We start from the raw sequence: 10,062 nt of genomic DNA, 5'->3' as shown, positions 1-10,062 counted from the left end.
TGGTAAATTAGGGGCGGCTATCATAGATAGCCCTCGAGTAGCTTTGTGCGAAATTCCAAAACAAACAAAACTGTTTCTTATTTTTCTGTGTTTATATCCGAGTTATTACTAGAAGTTTTCTTTTCTTGAGTAAATTCACAAAATAATTTGTACGGACCCTAAAAAGGCGGTTGTTTTACACGTCAACTGGTTCTTCTAGTGTCTTCACATTTCTTGTTCCTTGTCTTTGGTTAACAAGTGAAAAGGTTGCTGTGTATTTCGAGTCCGTGACGTAGCACCGCTTTCCGTCTCTCTTGTGTATATACCTGCTGTTCTTCAATGCTTGAATATAATCATTCAGTGTCTGTTAAGTGCTTTTAGCGGATGTATCATTAGCGGTGTTGATCCGAAACTGATATGGTTCGACAAAAACAGGCTAAACCACGACGTTCGATGAGTGAGTTTTGATCATATTGATTGACGTTTTTAATTATTTAAAGCTTATTATTCTGGAATCAATTTTACTTTAATGTAATATAATATATACCATAATAATCTGATTTAACAATTAACTCGTGGTTGTAACGGTTTTAGAATGTTATCTTTTTTCTTATTACATTTCTCGGCCAGTCGAGTTCTTATTTATAAATAAGGAGCTTTCTATAGACACGTATTGTGTAAGTAATAACTGGTGTTGTTAGATTACGTTGGGAAATTAAGCAAAATATGTAAATAAAATGAGATTTATCCGAACAACTTAAAGCATGAAATTAAAATGTTCTGACTGGTAGTATAGTACGTATCAGAGAACTTGGTAATGAGAGTTAAATATGAGATAATATCAGTCTTACGTACGGACTAAACAACGGATCGTCAGGAGAGAAATGAAACCAAGTGTAAGACTACTTCTGTCTGTTTTGCGAAATTCGACAAATCGTGAAATGTGTTAATCGTTGTTGACATGTTCAACGAAACGTCCTTGTCCGAAGACATCTGTTGAAGTTGGAGGTCAGATATTTGTTTTAAATGTACAGGGTAAGACCACGGAAACTACTACCGTTTTGATGTGTTGAATATCCAGAAGTAACAGAGGAGGATCACAGATGTTAATACCCGTAATATTTTGTTCAATACTTGTATGTAACAGTTATGTTAAGAAAGTTTAAAATCAGAAATTTTTATGGTAATTTATTATTGTACCCACCATACGTTTTCTTCCTCCGTCGGTTGAATACATGAAAGTAACAATATAGGAGTTACTACGTCACCAGAGGGTAATCAAACCCTGATATTAAGACTGGAGATTCCAAGACTCACTATCTCTGTCCCATCGAGGAACCTCATGACTTTTATTCAATTGATAAACTTAACTATACGTAAGTTATTCCTCAAGAACAAGAAACCGAAAATTCATCACGAAACGATCGTTCCATTGGCCCAAGTCATCCTGTACAAATTGAACAAATTTAATGTAATTAATAACATTAGTGAACTTCATGTGATTTAATTATGACTTCTAAATGTTATATGAAATACCAATAACTATACTATACATATTGTTAAAATTCAACATCAGACCTAATTAAGACAGTAGCTAAAGTAGATAGATGGACGTGTTGTTACAATACAACATCAGACCTAATTAAGACAGTACTTAAGGTAGATAGATAGACGTGTTGTTACAATACAACATCAGACCTAATTAAGACAGTTTTTAAGGTAGATAGATAGACGTGTTGTTACAATACAACATCAGACCTAATTAAGACAGTTTTTAAGGTAGATAGATAGACGTGTTGTTACGATTCAACATAAGACCTAATTAAGACAGTATTTAAGGTAGATAGATAGACGTGTTGTTACAATACAACACCAGACCTAATTAAGACAGTATTTAAGGTAGATAGATAGACGTGTTGTTACAATACAACATCAGACCTAATTAAGATAGTACCTAAGGTAGATAGATAGATGTGTTGTTACAATTCAATATCAGACCTAATTAAGACAGTATTTAAGGTAGATAGATAGACGTGTTGTTACAATACAACATCAGACCTAATTATGACAGTATTTAAGGTAGATAGATAGACGTGTTGTTACAATACAACATCAGACCTAGTAAGACAGTATTTAAGGTAGATAGATAAACGCGTTGTTACAATACAACATCAGACCTAATTAAGACAGTAGTTTAGGTAGATAGATAGAAGTGTTGTTACAATTCAACATCAGACCTAATTAAGACAGTATTTAAGGTAGATAGATAGACGTGTTGTTACAATACAACACCAGACCTAATTAAGACAGTATTTAAGGTAGATAGATAGACGTGTTGTTACAATACAACATCAGACCTAATTAAGATAGTACCTAAGGTAGATAGATAGATGTGTTGTTACAATTCAATATCAGACCTAATTAAGACAGTATTTAAGGTAGATAGATAGACGTGTTGTTACAATACAACATCAGACCTAATTATGACAGTATTTAAGGTAGATAGATAGACGTGTTGTTACAATACAACATCAGACCTAATTAAGACAGTATTTAAGGTAGATAGATAAACGCGTTGTTACAATACAACATCAGACCTAATTAAGACAGTAGTTTAGGTAGATAGATAGAAGTGTTGTTACAATTCAACATCAGACCTAATTAAGACAGTATTTAAGGTAGATAGATAGACGTGTTGTTACAATACAACATCAGAACTAATTATGACAGTATTTAAGGTAGATAGATAGACGTGTTGTTACAATACAACATCAGACCTAATTGAGACAGTATTTAAGGTAGATAGACAGATGTGTTGATAGAATTCAACATCAGACCTAATTAAGACAGTTTTTAAGGTAGATAGATAAACGTGTTGTTACAATACAACATCAGACCTAATTAAGACAGTATTTAAGGTAGATCGACAGATGTGTTGTTACAATACTACATCAGACCTAATTAAGACAGTATTTAAGGTAGATAGATAGACGTGTTGTTACAATACAACATCAGACCTAATAACCTCTGATTATGTTTTTTGACTCTCACTTCTTGTTATTGATTGTTAGCGTCCTTGATAATGAGGGCCAGTTGGTTAAGGCACCCCACTCGTAATCCTAGGGTCTCGTGTTCGAATCCCGGTCCACCGAACATGGTACCCTCTTAGTCGTGGATGTGTTACAATGTGACGATAAATCTCACTCTTTGTTGGTTAAAGAGTAGCCCAAGAATTTGCGGTGAGTGGTGATGACTAGCTGCCTTCCCTCTAGTCTTACACTGCTAAATTAGGGACAGCTAGTGCAGAGAGCCCTCGTGTAGCTTTACGCAAAATTTAAACAAACAAACCAAATTCTGATAATAAAAACTTGAACTTATTTCCAAACACGGTTTTTATAATGTTTAATATATGAAGTATACCAGGATTTAATGCTGAAATGTTCATATAGTTGAATATTTTAAAGTTATGTGTAAGTTCTCCTTGGCAACTATGACGTATCTCTGTTCAATTTTATGCGAGTATAAGTATGTACATTTTCTGAGATTAATTTTGTGGTTTTATTTGTGAATGATGCGTCAAATGTTGCCGTATCTTTATGTTAGTTATACATTTTGTGTTGAATAAATATATTTCATGTTAACCGTTTGTTGCTAAAAGCGCCAAGAATCATAGAATTTAAATATATAAAATCATTGCAATGTACAGGGTGTTCGGAAAGTCACTGCGCAGTTTTGTATGTTAATAAATATATAAGTGCACAGTGACTTTCCGAACACCCTGCAGAATTAAAGATACTTTCAGTAGCTCAATACGTCTGCGTACTTACAACGCCAGAAACCGAGTTTCGACACTGGAGGTAGGCTTAACAAAGATGGCTAATTGAGTAGCTTTGTGTTAATTGAACAAAAAATGAAAGACAAACCAGGTTCAAGTATCATTTGGAGCTATATTCATAACAGCAGACGATATGCATGATTAAATATTTTGTTCAAATTAATTCAAGAGATGTCTGTCGACAGGTGGCGAATTCCATGATACTTTCGAGAAATACGATTTCTTCCCAACGTTTCTACTACAGAACTATCAGAAGCTACAAGAAAAAGGACTCGATACGAATGGTAGGTTTTTGAAGCATTTTAAGAAACTGAAGTAATATTAATCTGAATGTATATCAACCATCTATTATATATATAAAAACGGTTGGTATTAGTAGAGAACGCGCTATGTAAAGGAGCGAACAACCGTTTTCACACATATATTTTTCTCTACAAGTGGGTTTTCTAGTCATCATGGATTATTTTGTTTCTATTATTAAATAATTTCCCGTTTTTTAGGTTAAAAATCATACCAAATCATACGCAATTTTCAAAACATCGAGACAAAAAAGAAATAACACAAGTCTTAATAACCCAGCAGAAATATAGCTGTACAAAGTATTCGTTAATGTAGTTATGTGTGAAAACAATGTGTGTGACTTTGTTCCAATGTTCTTCTCACGAATATCCTTTTATGTAAGTCTCCAATAACTTTAAGTGTTATATGGCTAGAATTCGTGGTTCGATCACTACGGTTACCACTGTGTACACAACTTAGTGTACAGGTTTGTCTCTGGTGGCTGAAAGGTAAGCTTGAATGTTTATAGCGCTAATATCAGGGATTTGATTCCCATCGTGGAAACAGCATAAATAGTCCACCGTTTAGAGTTGCACTTGAGATGTTGTGAAAACAATGAGCCCCATCACTGGCTCAGCGGTATGTCTGTGGACTTACAACGCTAAAACCGGGTTTCGATACCCGTGGTGGGCAGAGCACAGATAGCCCATTGTGTAGCTTTCTTATAACCCCTTATTTCATAACTGATATTATTGTTTTGTTATAAACCCTTATTTCCTAACTGATATTATTTCTTATAAACCCTTATTTCCTAACTGATATTATTTCTTATAAACCCTTATTTCATAACTAATATAGTTGTTTCTTATAAACCCTTATTTCATAACTGATATTATTTCTTATAAACCCTTATTTCATAACTGATATTGTTGTTTTTTATAACCCCTTATTTCATAACTGATATTGTTGTTTCTTATAACCCCTTATTTCATAACTGATATTGTTGTTTCTTATAACCCCTTATTTCGTAACTGATATTGTTGTTTCTTATAACCCCTTATTTCGTAACTGATATTGTTGTTTCTTATAACCCCTTATTTCGTAACTGATATTGTTGTTTCTTATAACCCCTTATTTCGTAACTGATATTGTTGTTTCTTATAACCCTTATTTCGTAACTGATATTGTTGTTTCTTATAACCCTTATTTCGTAACTGATATTGTTGTTTCTTATAACCCCTTATTTCGTAACTGATATTGTTGTTTCTTATAACCCCTTATTTCGTAACTGATATTGTTGTTTCTTATAACCCCTTATTTCGTAACTGATATTGTTGTTTCTTATAACCCCTTATTTCGTAACTGATATTGTTGTTTCTTATAACCCCTTATTTCGTAACTGATATTGTTGTTTCTTATAACCCCTTATTTCGTAACTGATATTGTTGTTTCTTATAACCCCTTATTTCGTAACTGATATTGTTGTTTCTTATAACCCCTTATTTCGTAACTGATATTGTTGTTTCTTATAACCCCTTATTTCGTAACTGATATTGTTGTTTCTTATAACCCCTTATTTCGTAACTGATATTGTTGTTTTTTATAACCCCTTATTTCGTAACTGATATTGTTGTTTCTTATAACCCCTTATTTCGTAACTGATATTGTTGTTTCTTATAACCCCTTATTTCGTAACTGATATTGTTGTTTCTTATAACCCCTTATTTTGTAACTGATATTGTTGTTTCTTATAAACCCTTATTTCGTAACTGATATTGTTGTTTCTTATAAACCCTTATTTCGTAACTGATATCATTGTTGTTTTAGTTATTTATTTACATTACAACTAATATTGTTGTTTTTGGGTAACTAAGTATTAGCTTATATACTTAGACATAAAACGAATTAACTGTAATATATGTTACTGACACCAGATTTCTAGTAATTACCCTATCTGTTACTATTATTGTGAATATTTCAATATTATAAACACACAATAGTATATGACCAACTAACAATGTAAGATATTGATAAACTAAGTTAGATGAACACAAATACTCATTTACATGAAAACTAAAGAGTTATTACGGGCAACATAAAACAAAGGGCTATTGGTGGTCTGCGAACGACGGATAACAAAACCTAGTTTCTAATGACAGAAGTTTGTAGACATATCGCTGTGCCACTCGGAGACAACTTAGAGAAAGGAACAATCGGACACTGTCCTTTAAAATCTGTCGTTATATGTACTAGACCCACTGTTTCCATTTACTACAAAGAATATGGAAAAAATATTCTTAGCTCTAGAAACAAGAAGTACAAAACCATTTTTAGTTTCTTCTGTATTTACTTTGCACAAACTAAACACCAATACATATCATAAATATTTGTGTGTCCACAACAATGTATCATCAAACAGAGCCTCAGTCATACATTAAGTGTTCTCATTCTATGCAACTTTTTTTAAGGTTATAAATTTTCCTAACGGTTTTGAAAACCTTGTCTTTTACAAAATAATGTACAGTTATATAAATTTCCAGCACTCTGTAACAAAATGATTCAGCTCTGACAATGTGATTTCAATAGATTTTTAACAGAAGACCAAATAAAATAAATAATACTGTTATTCCTGACACATTTTGAACTAAATCCCAATAAAAGAATAAAAAATAGTTTTTTCCAGTGAACATGAATTAGATGACAGAATTTGTTCCAAAATAAATAAATAGAGAAACAGTAAGAAAATAGTTTGTAAGGTTAGCAGATGAATGACAGGTGAACTATGTTTAATAAGAAAATAATTAGTAATAATTTTTACTTTGAAAAGATGACATTTAGCTGTTGTCTCTTTGAATCAATATATATATATTAGTGAAGTTAATAATCACATAAAAATGAAGTTAAATAGGTAAACCGAATCATGAAGAAGGACTGCGTTAAAAACAACAAATCCCAACCTCTGATTAATTACATTATAACCATAAATTTTTAAGCCAAAACAAAACACATTAAAATTAAACAAAATACGCTTCACTTTTTCTAAAGAAGATCCTTGAGTAAAATGTATTCTAGATTTTGGAGTATAATCCCGCATTATACCCTAGGATCTTTTTTTATAAAATGTAGAGTATTGTGTTTTGTTTTGGCTTAAGAATATGTTTATAATATATATATGTTTATATTAGTTAAAGGATTGACTTTTTCTATAGACAGTTTCGATAACCGTACTATTGAATAAAAGTATTAAATGAATCATTTGAGCTAAATAACGCTCCCCGCTAGTACAGCGGTATGTTTCCAGATTTACAATGCTAAAATCAGGGGTTCGATTCCCCTCGGTGGGCTGAGTAGATAGCCCTTTGTAGCTTTGCTATACGAAAAACACACAAACACACTGAGCTAAATAATCCTAACTAATAACGTACAACAGGTCTTTTTTCATTTTTTTGCTATTAGAAATAGGAACTGGGTCCTTATATCATCTATATATATATGACTGTTAATATGATAAAGGACAAATAAGCTATGAAACTCTATCTTACTTCCCCAACCGTCTAACACCACGCTGCTAATCATGGAACATTTAGGTTTAATGTTAAGGAAAACATTTCGATCAGAATATCCAAAAATGTGCGTGATATAAATATTTAGAGAAAGCTAAGAAGAACACTTCGAATGTTCTTTATTTGTGTTGAAATACAACACTAATTTTTGGTGTGTGAGCACGTTCTCACCACAGTGTTTTTCGTTTTGAATAATTGTTTGGATTTTTTTTTCATTATTTATCATTACTTGAGAGTTTAATATCAATATTAAACTAAAATTAAAGATTGTCTTGATTAAGGTTTTGTTTTGGGATTGAGAAAATCGTACAAGAACGTAAAACATTTTATTTCGTATGTACTTGAAAATCAACAAAATCCGTTGGTGATTATATTCACATCAGCTTACTTGTTTTAAAAGGGAGAGATTATCATTTACTTACTTGTTTTAAAAGGGAGAGATCACATCAGCTTACTTGTTTTAAAAGGGAGAGATAAAATCGTTTGGTTACTATTGATGGCGTTACTTATGTGTTTACGTTTGTGGTTTGAAAATTACAAAGCTAATGTTACTACTTTTTTTATAGATTGTTACTAATCGAAGCTTTCTGTATACTATCCTGAGGCACACCAAACAGGAATTCAACATCCGCCATACGTATTATCTTTCAATTTCAAAGCGATTGAAGTATTAATAAAGATTACAAAACAAAACAGAACACAGTTCATACATTGTAACGTGACCATTTATAAAGGAGATGTATATTATTCTTAGTGTTTAGATATAGACAGATAAGTGAGCAAGCTACTTTTAAAGTCATAGAAAGTAGTTTAACTCTTTAATGCACGTTGTAACGTACACGCAACATTTCTACACGTACAAGTATCTCAATCGTGTTACTTCCAGGTAATAGTCTAAGTAAACCATGGAACTATTTCTGTTGGTTCCTTAACATTGTATTGTTTAAATAATGAGGATGATTAACACTTATTACAATTTACAGTTTCTACAGTAAATAATAATAGTTTTTTATTACTGGTGCAATCATTACTATTTACTTCACGCGGATTGATACTTATATAAATAAGTAAAAACAATAAATTCTAGAGCTGTACTTCATAACGATCGTACCAGTGATAGAAACGTAGTATGTGTTATGAAAACTACTTTTATTTACTGTAAAAACTGTAAACTGTAATAAACTAGACATTATTAGTAAGTAAAGCCGAAACGAAACTAGAGATGAATAATATTTAAAACCGTTTCACTGCCATTTCCACATAATAATTTGGCTAACGTACAAAACTATAGGCGGCTCCATCTAATAGTAGATGCTAAAACGTTTTTGTATCATATTTCAACTATAATGTATCCCGATGAAATCATTTGATTTTACTTGTCATCAGTTTTGAATTTTGAATTTGAATATATCATTACGTTAGGTAAATTGTTTTTAAGCCTAATTCATTTTTATTGTAAATGAAAGGATCTGACCATAAGCTGTATCGTAAAGACGGTTTTCTCATCTGAACATATTATAAAAAAGTTAAAAATATAGTTCTATTCTAAGCATTTGCTCAATGATCATTTTATTTAATATTACAATAGACCTAGCGTAGTTAGTGTTGTTTATAAACTATCGTGGTTCATGTTCTGTCAACGGTAAAAAAAAAATCGCTTTCCACAATTTGAGGCTGTAGAGAGTAACAGTCAGATCTCACTATTCCATTAGATTAGCCAAAGAGTTGACGGTGGCTAGTGTTGGGTAGATACCTTATTTGCAGCTTATCACTTTAATATTAGGGACATCTAACACAGTTAAATCTCAAGAAAAACAGTTCTAAACCTTATGTTCTAAAATTAACAAATTCATTAGATTATTTGATGGTTTTGTGTGAAAGACATGAAATGGGGAGTTAAAGAATACTTCACTTTGTTTATTGAATACCTTCTTCTGTTATTCTCTATCCAATTACTTCTAGGCTTCTATTGGTTTGTTTATTTTTACTTTGTATGAAATACATGAAATGGGGAGTTAAAGAATACTTCACTTTGTTTATTGAATACCTTCTTCTGTTATTCTCTATCCAATTACTTCTAGGCTTCTATTGGTTTGTTTATTTTTACTTTGTATGAAATACATGAAATGGGGAGTTAAAGAATACTTCACTTTGTTCATTGAATACCTTCTTCTGTTGTTCTCTATCCAATTACTTCTAGGCTTCTGTTGGTTTGTTTATATTTACTTTGTATGAAAGACATGAAATGGGGAGTTAAAGAATATCTCACTTTGTTTATTGAATACCTTCTTCTGTTATTCTCTATCCAATTACTTCTAGGCTTCTATTGGTTTGTTTATTTTTACTTTGTATGAAAGACATGAAATGGGGAGTTAAAGAATACTTCACTTTGTTCATTGAATACCT

At 31.7% G+C, this 10,062-nt stretch overlaps 1 long non-coding RNA gene across 1 annotated transcript; it reads left to right on the top strand.

The window, feature by feature from the left end:
• The first annotated feature begins 265 nt into the window (after positions 1 to 265).
• LOC143231475 (uncharacterized) lies at positions 266 to 8,579 on the top strand. The gene is made up of 3 exons (XR_013016938.1): positions 266 to 436; positions 4,000 to 4,098; positions 8,223 to 8,579. It is a non-coding gene; the product is annotated as an uncharacterized LOC143231475 (long non-coding RNA).
• Positions 8,580 to 10,062: the final 1,483 nt, after the last annotated feature.

Source organism: Tachypleus tridentatus, chromosome 11 (assembly GCF_004210375.1).
Source record: "Tachypleus tridentatus isolate NWPU-2018 chromosome 11, ASM421037v1, whole genome shotgun sequence".
Taxonomy (NCBI): Eukaryota; Metazoa; Arthropoda; class Merostomata; order Xiphosura; family Limulidae; genus Tachypleus; species Tachypleus tridentatus.
This window is presented reverse-complemented; position numbering and strand designations above follow the sequence as displayed.